The following is a 13789-nucleotide window of genomic DNA, read 5'->3' as shown; positions in this document are numbered from 1 at the left end:
CATTCGTTCATCCTGTTCCTACAACTGTCCATAGAAAAGCTGCCCAATCAACTTACTGGACAGATGTGAGGCTGCCTATTATTTTACTCACCAAGTTTTGTCCTGTTTAAATGTCATGATGTCACATTCATTAAACAAATATTCTTTGAGCACCTTTTCTGTGGTAAATCCTGAACCAAAAACAACTGAAGGGGTTGGGGGCATCTAGATGATTAGTTTAACCCTCAAACAACTCAAAGCAGCCATTCTCAAAACCATAGAACCCTAGGGGGTCTGAGACTTTTTTAAGAGATCCAGGAGGTCAAAACTATTTTCATAGTGACTAAGACATTATTTGCTTTTTATCATCGTGCTTATATTTGCACTTATGACACAAAAGCAATGGTTGGTAAAACTACTGGCATCTTAGCGCAATTTAAGGCAATGGCACCAAACTGTAGTAGTAATTATATTCTTCACCTTCACGTGCTCACAGTAAAAAGGGGGAAAGAGTCCGTTTTATTTAAGAATGTGTTGATATAAAGTAAAAATTATTAATTTTATTACAGCTTTACCCTTAAGCTAATGTCTTTTTATGATTCTGTGTAACCAAATACATAGTATGCAAAAAGCACTTCTGCATTTGAAAGTGTAATAACTTTCGAAAAGCACAGGTACTACGCTTTGAGCTAACTGCAAATGAATTAGCCTCTTTTTTGCAAGGAACACCATTTTTACTTTGAAGTGGCTGAAAAACTGGATGGTTATTCAGACCTGGTAACCAACATTTCTCAAAAGTTAACAAAGTGAGCCTGCCACTTCACAGAAAATAACTGATAGTATATGTTGCAAACGATAAATTGGATATTTCAAGTGATAAGTAGAATTTGGGAAAATTTATATCTGACACTACTTTTCCATTACTGAAAAGCTTTTTCTGATGAGATCAGAAGTAGTGTTAAAGAATGTGATTTTTGTGTCAACATTTGGAGGAACTGCATTACTCCGTACATATCAATGACGTTACAAAATCATGCATGGGTTACAAGACCAATTCAAAGTGCATGATAAAACAACAGATTTCAATGTAACGAAGTACAATTATGGTTCCAGAATCCACATTGCAACTCACCTTTAAAAAATTAATACTGCTGAGTTTTGGTGTAATATCAAAGAATATCCACAATTATCCGAAAAGGCTCTTAGAATGCTCTTCCCTTTTTTCAACTACATATCTGAGACCAGATCTTCTTATAGGTACTTTAACCAAAGCACCATATTACGCAGAGTGCAAAAGCAGATACGAGAATCCAGCCAGACATTAAAGAGAATTGCAACAACTGTAAAACAATTCAACTCGTCATTAAATTGTTTTGGAAAATAGTTATTTTCTATAAAAATATTTCATCTACTTTTACACGTAGTGGCTGTACTATTGTTATTTTAAAAGAAACATTTTCAAAATTTCTCAGATTTCTAATAAGGTAAATATCAAAAGTTATAACCCATATAAACAGAAACACTTGAGTCCTTAATAATTTTTAAGAGTAAAAAAGGGTCCTAAGTCAAAAGATTAAAAACCACTGGCTTACAGTGTTAATAAAATAACCCAAATAATAACCCAAGGTAGAATGTAATGATGCCATAGCCCTCCTATTCTCAGACATTCTAGCTCTTCCTAAACTATTGACACCTATCAGGCTCTTGAAATAATTTCTTTAGCCCTGATGTCAATATAGTCAAAATGAGTAATTCATTTAGAAAGCATGGAAAGGGCTCAAGCAATACCAAGATGTGTTAAATCAATTTGAATTAATGGTTTTTTCTTTACTCGTTTTCTAAATAAATGACCTGAATTAAAATTGGTTTTATTTCCCTGGTATAAACTTAGCCTATAAAGAGAAGTTTTTCATAAAGGGCTATATAACATACAATTCTCTTAGAAATGCATCCACACAATCGAGTTAGTAATGGAAAGCTATGGAATTTGGTTCCTTGTCTCTCAACAATAGGGCAAAAAAACTAGAAATCCTACACTGGTGCTAAGGATCGGGATACAAAAGATGTCATTTAAAAAAAAAGCACTTTCTAAAGGACCATGCATATAAGCAATCATTTGTGTTTTTAAAAAGGGAGACACACACACATTTTTCTTTACCCTACCTTGAAGGACACACAAGAAACCCGTAGCGGTGGTGATTTCTGGAGACAGAAACTGTGGAGAGAAACTCACTTTTCACTGTATTCCTTTCACACTGTTTGATCTTTTAACCATGTGCATGTAATGCTTTTTCAAAAATATTTTTTAAACATCATTTCTATATCACCCATTTCTCTAGCCTTTTTCAAAACTCAAATGCAAACTCCAGATAATACTGGATGTGAAAATTAATAAACGCATACTTTTAAAATAAGCAATGGACACACATCTCATACTTTATAGAAGTATCAAAAGCAAGCTGTCCGTCAAACTGGAAGTGATCAGCCATTGATTACCTCAAGGAATACCTGATTACCTGGTAACAGGTGTATTTAGTATGCCATCCATCTGCCCAACATTGATATAGCTGGTACTTCAATGGTAACTCTTTTCCTTTTTATATTCACCACAGTACTTAAGAAATATTCTCTGAATAGCACTAAAGTTTAAAGACTCTTTTAAACCATGCAGCGACATTAAATTCAGCTAATTTAGCTCTTCCTGTGCGCTAGGCCCTATGGCTCGATAATGTAACATTTCTCATTTCTAACACACAACGTAATGTAACTGCACTTGGATCTAAACAACCACACAATATATAGATTTAATAATTATACCAATGAAAAAGACTTGGAGGTTTTAACCAATTCTAAGTTTAATGAGCCAATCTAAAGTTGTGGCTACAAATAAACTTAATTCAAACTTGAGATACATTAATCACTGTGACTATGAGGTATCTAGGGTACAGAAACATTGGACCCACTATAGTTTGTACTTATCAGACCAGTCCCACAACTTTTGCTGGGCTCCAGGCTGCACGTAATTATCTATGGGCCCTGCAATAGGGTCAGGGTAGTTTGGTATGTGGAAGTCACCATTTAATGAGTTAGCTACCATGTGTCAAGTGCTTCACATGAGTTTCCCTTCAATCTTCAATGATATAGGCATTATTAGCCCTGCCTTAAAATGAAGGCAATTCAGACTCAAAAAAGGGTAAGTAACATGCTCATTTGCAAAGCTATTAGGTGGGGTTTAAACCCAGAGCCCTGAAACTAATATAGGCCCCCTTCTATCTTTCCAGCAAAACCCCATTACCTTTCCAAAAAGGCTGAAGGTCCTAGAAATACTTAAAATAAAATTGAGACAACTTGGAGGACTTTATAAGAAAATAGAAAAAAAACCTTGTTTTTTGGCGGTCCTAGAGAACAGAAGCCAGTAGTTAAAAGTTACGGGGAGAAATTTCAGTTGTAATTAAACTTTTTAACCAGCTAAATGTCTCAAAGACTAAACAGACTTTGAATAAGTAACAAATTTCCTATCACTGGATGTGTTAAAAAAGAGACTGATAATCATATAACTTTGAGAAGTAGGCCTGGCTTAAGATCTAGTCTCATTCTGGGTTCCTAAAAACCTTAAAAACATTAGATGGCACTGAAAAAGCCTAATAATAAGGTAAAATATTAGAAGTGGATTTTGCAAGATTTCTACAATCAAATAAATATTGACTGCTTGTTCCACGTCAGGCACTCTACCTGGTGAACACGAACATATTCACCTTCGTGAAGCTTACAATCTCGTGGGAAAGACAGATGTATATCAGGTAATGTACAAATGAAAAATGACATGTATATACACAGATGGTGAAGGAAAGTACAAAAATGAGGAAGCTCTGGCAAAACTTCCCTGAGGAAATGATGCTTAAGCAGAGACCTGAATAAAACTTAAAAGATTTTACTAGAGAGGGAAAAGCTTCCTAGGCAAAAGGAAGAGTAATAGGTTAGGCATTATAGTGAGGGGAGCATGACTGATACAAAATGAGTCCCAAAGGTAGGTATGGCCACATTAAGGAACTTTGTCTTCATCCTAAATTCAATGGGGGATATGATCACACCTGTGCATTTATAACAGCTCAATTCATTCCGGCTGCATTGAGAATGGACTGCAGGTGGACCACTTACAGGTTTTTGCATTTATAACAGCTCAATTCATTCCGGCTGCATTGAGAATGGAGCAGATGCAGGTGGACCAGTTACAGGTTTTTGCAACAATCCAGGTTCGAAACAATACCAACTCAAAAGTGATAATGGTGGAAATGAAGAAAACAAACTGAGCTTATTTAGAAAATTTAACAGGATTTGATGATATGGAAAGACCAAGGTTTTTGTTTTGAGAAACTAGATGAAATGATGGTACCATTCACTAAGGTAAGCAAGAGTGGAACAGGGCTAAATCTGAGAAGGGACTTTCATTTTGGGATGTTGTGCATTTTAGGCATTCAAATGTCAATTAGGCCTTTGGATAGAGAATTCCAAAACTCTTGGTCAGCCAAATGTGAGTATGCACATTTACATGGAACAGCCACACAATCTTTTATCTTTAAGGGAAAAGTTGTTATAATCATTATTTTTTTTAAAAAAAAAAAGATAATTTCAAAATCATGCTAGCCTAAAAGACAAGAATCCCTATTGTACCAAAGCTAGTAGGACCCTTAGTTGAGGAAGTAGAAGGGCAGAGTGGGGAAAAAAACAAGACCTATTTAAAGGACATAGACATACACCACTCATTTGGCTACAAAATGGATTTCTTCAGAATAAAGACAGGCCATCTTGGTAGATTCTCAAATTAGAATTAGCTACTGCTCTCACAGCTTCAGACACAAAAACTGAAAACAAAGGTTTAAGAGGCAAAAGTTCATACTTTTTGTTCGGCGATTCTCTACATCCCACTATGTCTGGAAGATACCGATTTAAGCATCTTAGTTGTCCAGTATAAACGATCCCCAAGTTTTTCTCCTAGAGAAGATCCTAATCTTCAAAGTAGAAAGGTAGAGAATAAACAAATCAAGACTTTTTTCTTACAACACACATCCACAGGCTTCATATACTTAGATGAAAAATGATTATTTTAGATATTGCTGTAACTAAGGGACTATATACCCTAAGTTGCTTTCCATTTTACATAAAACATAAAAACAAACCAGCTACCAGAGGGATTACAGACAGAAATAAATAATTAGGCAGGAAAATCGAGTTACATTACCAATTCTAAAGAGAATCCACTGTATAAAATCTTTAAGGAAGTTAATTTTAAGATCCAGTTCTTCTTTCCATAAAATTAGAATTATATATATCACATACTTGAGGGAAAGCATTTCATATTTGTATACATATTTATATGTACATAAAATCTTTTGAACACCATTTAGCATTAATTAATGCTAAAAACAAAAGTATTTTTTACGCTTCTATATTATATTGACATCTAATTTGCTCTCAATGGGACTCTAACAACTCAAAAGGTCCCAGAGTAAAATAAAAGACGAATAATATTGGATCACTTCAGAAACTACCTTGCAAATAGGACCCTTAGTTCAGGAAGAGTGGGAAAAAAAAACAAGTTAATATGTGAATGAAATTGAGGTTAACCCAGGATTTAGCTTTCATTCTTCACTAAGTAAGCTTTCATAAGCAAGCCCTTCCGCCCTTACTCCAAGTTACCCTTACCTCAGCAAAACCACACAGAGCATGAAACAGACAGTAAGCATTTCCTGGACAAATTTGTATTTGGAGAGAAACTTTTAAATATCTTTTATATTTTACTAAAACAAATGGATTTATAACTTCCCCATTAAGAACACTCAAGGCAAAATAGATATACCAAACATCCTTAGTATTATTGGTTCAAGACATTATGCACAGTATTATTCCATATTATCATATACAATATATGTATATATAGTGTGCGCACACGTGAACATACATGTATACTTAGGAAAATATCAAAACCGTATATATTAAAATATTGTTAATTATCTGTATGGTAGAATTATTTTTAATTTTCTCTTTGCATTCCTACAATAAGCACACATGTACATGTCTTTTTAAGAAAATATCCTACTTTTTAACATGTCATAACACAGACTCAGAATTAATTTTAGAAGAAATTTTTAAAGGAAGTTTACCATTTCTGTCCTCTTCATTTTTCAAGTGAAGAATAGGCCCAGTGAAGATAAGTGACTTACCTGCCCAAAATCTGATAGTGAGTCCTTATGGACATAATTATATTATTCATATTTATGTTTATTTTTCAATTATAAGTTAATGCATTTTCATTAAGTTGAGAAAAATAATGAAAGGTAAAGGAAGAAAATGAAAATCACCTAAATGTTTATAAATCAAAGATAACCAGTTTTGAGGGCTTTATTTTCTTTCTAAAATCTGTCACTATAATAATAATGCATTTTTTTAATGTAAAAAAACTTTTAAAATACAGAGCCATTTAGGAAGGCAAAAATTTTAACTCAGTCACATAATTGGTGATATGTGAATTATTTCTTCTTTAGACTTAGTACCTAAAGCCAGTTTTGGGTCAAGAGACAAGTTGTATGATGGTGTTTTTATTTAGCAAATCTTGGTTGTTTCCTTAATTTGTGGATTATTTTTATATGGAAGATCTAAGAATTTTATTTCATTAATTGTTTAATGAAAGACAAAGGACAAAAAAAATGCACAAAGAGAATACTCCAGTTCTATTTAGGGGTCTTCTTTGTAGATTTAATGAATGTAAAGATAATCCACAAACACAAGTTAATTACAAGTTACATAACAAATTTTCTAAGTTTAATATTACCCAATATATTTATTCATATCGTTTTTGTATTTACCAATACTTTTATAGAGTATCATATAAACCATTACCAACTGGCATTAATTACAGAAAAAACATCATGAGTTATTAGCAAATATATTTATAAAAACGAGCTGTTCAAACTTGTTACTAAACCACCATTAACTCAATTAGCAAGATATTAAAAAAGTTTATTTCATGTTTATCTCATCCTTTTAAGATTTCTACCTTCTATGTATTTTATAACACACACAAATGTATTAGGACGATAGCATAAAACATCATTTATTAATGTAATTCAGAATGTGTGCTCAAATTTTACTTATAAGGGTGACAATCAAAGTTGGAGATCACTGCCCCAGAATCTTGGGCCTAACTGACAAAACTGTCTTCTAATATAATTTCAAAGAAAGTAAAAATGACCAAGTATCTAAAATTTCAGAATGATGTATTCTGGGAATCAAGCTCTAATATGAACCATTATTTGCTTGAATTTTTAGATTTTATTAATGACAAGAAATGTGAACAACTGATTAGCATTAAAGCACCTTAAATCTCAAAGCATTCCATAATTGTCATATTTCAGAAAGATCCTATAACGTAGGCCAACAGTATTTTTCATTTCATGGTCAGAAAAATTAAGCAAGGAGAGAATAAATGTCTTACCCCAGATCACTAGATTAAAACATCTGTACATTTCAGAAATTTCCAAAGAACAAACTCCCAACTTAAAAGTGATTTTTTGAGTGCAATCTATGAACCACTCAGCCTTCTTTCAAAACTTTCTCTTTAAAACAATAGTAATTTGATTCCCCACAAAGCCTATTGTACATAGCACATGGATCATCATATACTAGTGAATCCTGGAGTATAAAAAAAAGCCCGAGGAGTCCAGAAGACTTGGCAAAAAAATTCTGAAATTAGTTAAGCTTTGCTTTGGCATTCCTTCAGGAGCTCCTAATCCTATCTCCAGAGATGCATCATATCACACCAAAGTTCCTCACCTGAGACACCCACCCAAAATTTCTTTCCCTTAATCTACCCCAGTCAGGTAGCTGAATTCAGCCAAACAACACAACCAACATTTGACTTAATCAATGACATTACTGAAAAGGCCCTTGATTTCTGTGTGCAGCGGTCCCCAACCTTTTTGGCACCAGGGACCGATACTCCTATGAGAATCTAATGCCTGATGATCGGAGGTGGAGCCGAGAAGGTGATGCTAGAGCTGGGGAGGGACTGCAAATACAGATGAGGCTTCCTTCGGCCCGCTGCTCACCTCCTGTTGTGCAGCCCGGTTCCTAACAGGCCATGGACCAGCACTGGTCCATAGCCCGGGGGTTGGGGACCCATCTGGGTGTGTCAAGAACCCTTCGAGAATCTCAAAAAAGTTATGGGCTCCTCTCCTCAGAAAAATCACAAAGGTACACACATAAAATTTTTCATACAATTTCAAGAGATCAGGATCACACGAGTTATCCATGAATCCCAGAAATATAAAACCCAGGTTAAAAACCCCTGCACTTAACATGTAAATATTATGAAACCTCAAAATCTTTCAAGAGAATTCTGCATTTTAAGAGACTATAAACACAAACATATATAAACTCTTGTTGTTAGAATTTAAGTCCTCTCCCAGGACTTTCATGCTGTAATTCCCATGACAGAAGGGGAAGAACAGGACCTGTTTCTAAGCATGAGTCCTCTATTAAGTTGGGTTTTCTAGGCCCTACCATATATTCAATAATGCTCTGGAAATCTATTAACTGTCACAACTCCTGGCAAAACAATACATACATACACACACTCTCAGAAAATTTAACTTTTAATTGCCGAATTCAGTTTTCACCCCAAAGAGCTCTCTGTAGTATTTCACATTACTAAACTCCCTGTTAAAATTCCCTTAATCCCTATCCTCAACTTCTTCAACCCACACCATTTATCTCTTTACCCATTCATTTTCAACTTCCCTCAAAAGGCTTCTCTTCATCCACTTAACCCTCAGATGGAGAGGCTCCACAAGGTTGCTCTTAGTCTTTTCCTCACTCCTGATAATACATTCTTTTGCAGTTTCTATATGGCATTATGCTAATGAATATAAATCTCTTAATTGAACCTTACTTCCCCTTGAGCTCCATCCCAAATCTGTCAATAGGTAACTAATAGAGATATCTTGATACCCACAAATAGAATCATACCCTATTACCATCCTCCTCAAATTGTTCTTTCCTATACATTCCCTATCTTCATCAAAGGCATTATCATCTATTCACCAATTACAATCTTTAACGCCTCCATGCTGAAATCAGGTTGAAACCTCATCAGCTGCATTTTCCACTGCTCCCCAAGTACAGCAAAACTTACTTGCTATTTCTCAAAATATCAACGCCCTTCCTCTAGCCTCTTCCTCTCCATCAGTAAAACTGCTACTCATCCTTCAAAGACCCCTACTTCTACATCCCCTAATGAAGTCTTCCCAAACCTCACTTATTCTTTCTGCATCACCCATCCCGCTTCCCAGAAGAAACTCCTCCCTCCCTCTATAATTCCACACCACTCTTTATTTTAGTCCTCAACAAGTTGTATTATAGTTAGTTGAGCCCTAATCCTTCTCCCCTTCTAGACAAGTCTCACGGTTTATATGTTACTCTAGCACCTAACACACACCTGGAATACAGTATATCAATGTCTGGTTAATGAATAGCAAAACTCCAAAGTGAGAACACACTTAGGGTTATTTCTCAATGGAGGGTATACCTCATCCTCTTTTGAACATAAAACAAGAATTAAAGTCCCCTAGCCCCTAGCTCCCCATTTCTAGTCCACTGCTTAGTTTTAAGCAATGTTTCATGAGGACATTTCCTCACTTCCTCTTGTTCTTCGTAGATTTAGCTGCCAGCTTAACCACATTAGCATTCAGTAGCAGCAATAAAACAGACTCCAAGTTTGAAAAAGCAAAGACTTTACCAACAGTAAAACACAAGCTTTAAAAAAAAAAAAAAAAAAGGTCTTAACATTTATGCACACAAAGCTCATTCTTCATCATTCTGGAAAAGGCTTGGCATAGTTTATCCAACAGGCACCATTGAAGAGTTCTTTAAAAAAATGTCCACTTAAACCGTCAGCCAAACTTTTCACATTTGTAACCACAGAAATCAGCATTCATGAATTAACCTAAACTATGCTCATATACTAAATACACTATAAATAGTGGATAGTCCAAATCACAAACTGATGACCCATACGAAAGTAGCTCTTTTAGCTTTTTAAAAATACTGTACCTCCAAAATTCCAGTGATCGTCCCAATCTATAAAACTAGATCCTTTTGCGAGTATCATTTACTTTTTCCCACAAACTCCTTCCCACGACACACATACACTCCTCTCTTACTAGACATGGCTTCCTCAAGAAATTATCTGGTGGCCCAAAAACAGTTTGATAAAGCAGGTTATGAGGTCAGGGATTCATTCTGCAGAAGATTCCTTATGCTCAGTTTATCTTCCATCTTCTAAGCGACTGCTGTTGACAAAGTACAGATTTGCCTCAAGGGATCACAAAGGTAGTAGGTATGACTTAATTGCCCCCTAATTTTTTGTTTTTTCTTTTGCAAATATACTAGAATATCTTATAAAGTTGTATTTTTGACTTTTCTTCAGTTCATATAAATGTTCACATTTTAGGACACTGTTAGGTATACAGACAACATGATGAAAAGAATAAAGTTCTGAAGCTGTGATAACTAAACTGGGTTGAGTGGGGTCAAAAACAAATTAGCCTAATTCTGAACTGCACTTCCGAAAAAAATATATATCTATGTGTATATATATATATCCATATATATATTCCAAGGTATATGTAATCTACTTATTCTCCTTGAGCAATCAAAAGGTCATTTTCCAAGTTTTGTCCCTATACATCAAAATAACTTCAGACGAAACATTTTTGTTGCTCCGGGATTAGAAGTTTCCAATACTCCAATGTGGCCGTAATCTTCTGGAAACACCTGAAACTGATTTGTTTCACCTCCTTTTACTATTTTTCCAGCCTGTTCACCTTAGTAGAATAAAGATGGATAAAATCGGAACTGAAAAACCAAGAAAATGGGTAATACACCCCCTAGCTAATAAGGAAGAAACCATATGATACATAATGCACAAAAATTAATATGTATCCTGAGCCTCATAAACCAATGACTGGAGTTGGTCTAAATAAAATGTTTCTAAAATAAGCTTAACAAGTGGATTTGTTTTTCATTGCTGTTTTACAGAGCATTCATGGAAAATTATATTTGGGTAAGCACAGGCTGAAAACACTAGCTTTAGCTCTCAAGGAAAACATAAAAGAACAGAAAAAATGTCCTTCAGTACAGAACATTTTTTTTTCTGAAATTTACAAAACCAAAAATTGGTATTTATACGTAAGGCTGATTTTCGAAATACCACTTATATATGTATTAATAAAACATGGCACGCAGTCACACAAAAACATCTAAATTCAAATATCACATTTCCTGGACTAACAGCCCCAGACAGAGTACAAGGAAATGCTTAAGGTTACAGCAGACACTTCTGAGACTCAACAGAGACTCAGAGTTCCCCCTTTACCCTCCAACTTTTCACAATGGCACTGAGTGGATGAACAAGGCTCTGTGTGGCAGCATGAAGCACTGGGCTTGCCTAAGGATATCTGACAGCAGCTAAATGTATGCAATAATTTCCTGTTCTCCAGGGGACTGGAGGATATGCTTCTAAAGGCTGACGACAGTTCATAGTCTTTCCAAAAACTAAAAAATCAGCACACCTTTCAAATACTTGTGGGGGGAAAAAAATTAACTTCGATAATTACTATTCATTATTATTCTCCAACAAACATTAACTGAACGCCTTATTACATATAAGAGATATAAAAAAATCCCAGGCCTCAAGGAGCTTAACATTTCTCTTAAAACAGTCACTCATTTGTGATTATTTCACATAAAATACTTCTTGAAGATAACGCGGGGGTCTGATTGAACCTACAGGTAATGCAAACTCAGGTATTTAAATCATGGGAAGTTGGTCTTCAGCTCCCTAGCAAAATTAGAGATGGGTGCATAATTGTGATTTAACAAAACAAAAACCTACAATTTTGGGTTCCACTGGGATGTACATGAATTGGGAAGGAAACCCAAAATCCTTTCTCCTTTAATCCCGTGTCTGAACAAAGGCCCTCATTATCTCCTACTTATACAGTTACTTCCCTAAATCCAGAAGCTAACTTTCCTTAAACCTGATAAGAAAACTATTTCCATGAAAACTGGCTTGGGGGTTAAGAAATTTTTTTCCTAAATGAGAATATGGCCACTGATTACTATGCAAAAAGTCATTTTCCTTCATATAAGCTGAGTTTGAGATGAGGGTAGGGAAAAGGCAGGCAAGAGAAATCAAAGGACTTCAAATAAGGATGCTGTCAGAAAGAAAAAAAAGTCCTTTGACACAGAAATTTTGCACTCAATTTAAGCTACATATACATTATATGTGATAATTGTACATTTGCTTTTGTGCTCAATAAAATAAGAAAATTACACTCAGATGGCAGACAGAACTAGTCATATTTTCACTACCTTATGGAAGAACACGTCAAGAACTTTCAAACACAATTCTAAGGGAGTTAGGTTACTATCGAATAACACACGCACACACACACAAACCAAAATCTCCGAGGTCCCTCTCCCCTTTTCCTTGAGTGAGGAACAACCCAATAACTTGCCGTTCAAGGCCAAAGGAAAAGGAATTTTTTTTAAAGGCTGGACAGAGATGAAATAGGAAAAGGATCAATGTGAATGCAAATGATGCCCTGGGACAAAGCTGACAGGTTCACTCACACTATTTTTCACCCTGTCTCAATACATGTCCTACACACACACTTAAGAAAATGCGCATTTTGCTCGGACAACAGAAAAGACGGAGGCACAACTGACATCAGCTCTAAAGTAAGCAATTAATATACTCTAACCAATGATAGAAAAGAAGGGATGGAGACCAGGCAACAGCTCCTCCAACTGGTGGAGCCGATACCAATGGAAGCCTTAAAAATATTAAGATTTTTTAACTCCGAGTTCTGATGGGCACGGTCAGATACACTATAGAAACTTGGGGACCAGCCACGACGACACAACAGGTGAGACAGGCAGTGGACATCATTGTACAGTAAAGTGGATAAAACGCGGATGCAAACCCTTAAATCCCCGAAAGGCTGGGGTTATGGTATAATACCATGCACAAGGCCATCCAGAGACCCTGTCTTTCCAGTGGCAAAGGTTCCGTTCCTTCCGAGGGTCGCGCCACTCCCCTTCTCCCTCACCCAGGGGACCACCACCCCAGGCACGAGAAGAACCGAGGCCTCTCCACGAGTAGCATCTCAGCCGGAGAAGAAAACACAATGTCGCTCCTTATTTCTCCGTACAAAAGGACTTTGCGCCCTCCTCCTCGAACTGCCGCCGCTGCCGCCGGGGCCGCCTCCTAACTTGCAAGAAGGTGGGCAACGCGCCATATTCCAGCGTCCCCCAGTCTACCTGAGTAACAAGCCCACGCCACTCCGGAGGGAGGGAAGCTTCGGAAGGTCGCCCAAAGAGCCAGCCTTCTCTCCCGCAGGCGACAGCAGCTCCCGCGCCGCGGCCCGGCCCAGCCCGCCGCGCCGCCGGCGGACCAGACCCAGGAAGGACCGAAGGGACGAGCGGGGAGCCGCAGCTCCCGTCCCGCGCAGCCCGCCCACCTCCCGTTCCCGAGCCAGGCGCGCTCTCTCCGGCCTCCCGCTCCCGAGCCCGCGGGATGGCCAGGCCCGGGCCCCGGGTTCCAGGGTGGAGAGGAGGCCGCGGCCCCCAGAGCCTCAAGCGGCAAGGGAGGCCGGAACCCTGGGGCTCTCAGGAGGGCAGCGCCTCCCTCCCCGAGCCCGCCAGGACGCCTGGGGCCTAGTGCGGCCTGCGCATCCTCGGGGTGGCGGTT

At 37.1% G+C, this 13789-nt stretch overlaps 1 protein-coding gene across 12 annotated transcripts in view; it reads right to left on the bottom strand.

The window, feature by feature from the left end:
• NRF1 (nuclear respiratory factor 1) overlaps positions 1 to 13789 on the bottom strand; it is a 138768-nt gene that overhangs the window by 124594 nt on the left and 385 nt on the right. For 2 of the 12 annotated variants that reach the window (XM_023528931.1, XM_023528937.1), the window contains exon 2: positions 1112 to 1319. The exons of the other annotated variants lie outside the window; for them this stretch is intronic. The gene's annotated coding sequence lies outside the window, so the exon portion shown is untranslated. The remainder of the gene's footprint in view (positions 1 to 1111; positions 1320 to 13789) is intronic. 12 annotated transcript variants of the gene reach the window in all.

This window comes from Pteropus vampyrus, unplaced genomic scaffold (genome assembly GCF_000151845.1).
Source record: "Pteropus vampyrus isolate Shadow unplaced genomic scaffold, Pvam_2.0 Scaffold33, whole genome shotgun sequence".
Classification (NCBI taxonomy): Eukaryota; Metazoa; Chordata; class Mammalia; order Chiroptera; family Pteropodidae; genus Pteropus; species Pteropus vampyrus.
This window is presented reverse-complemented; position numbering and strand designations above follow the sequence as displayed.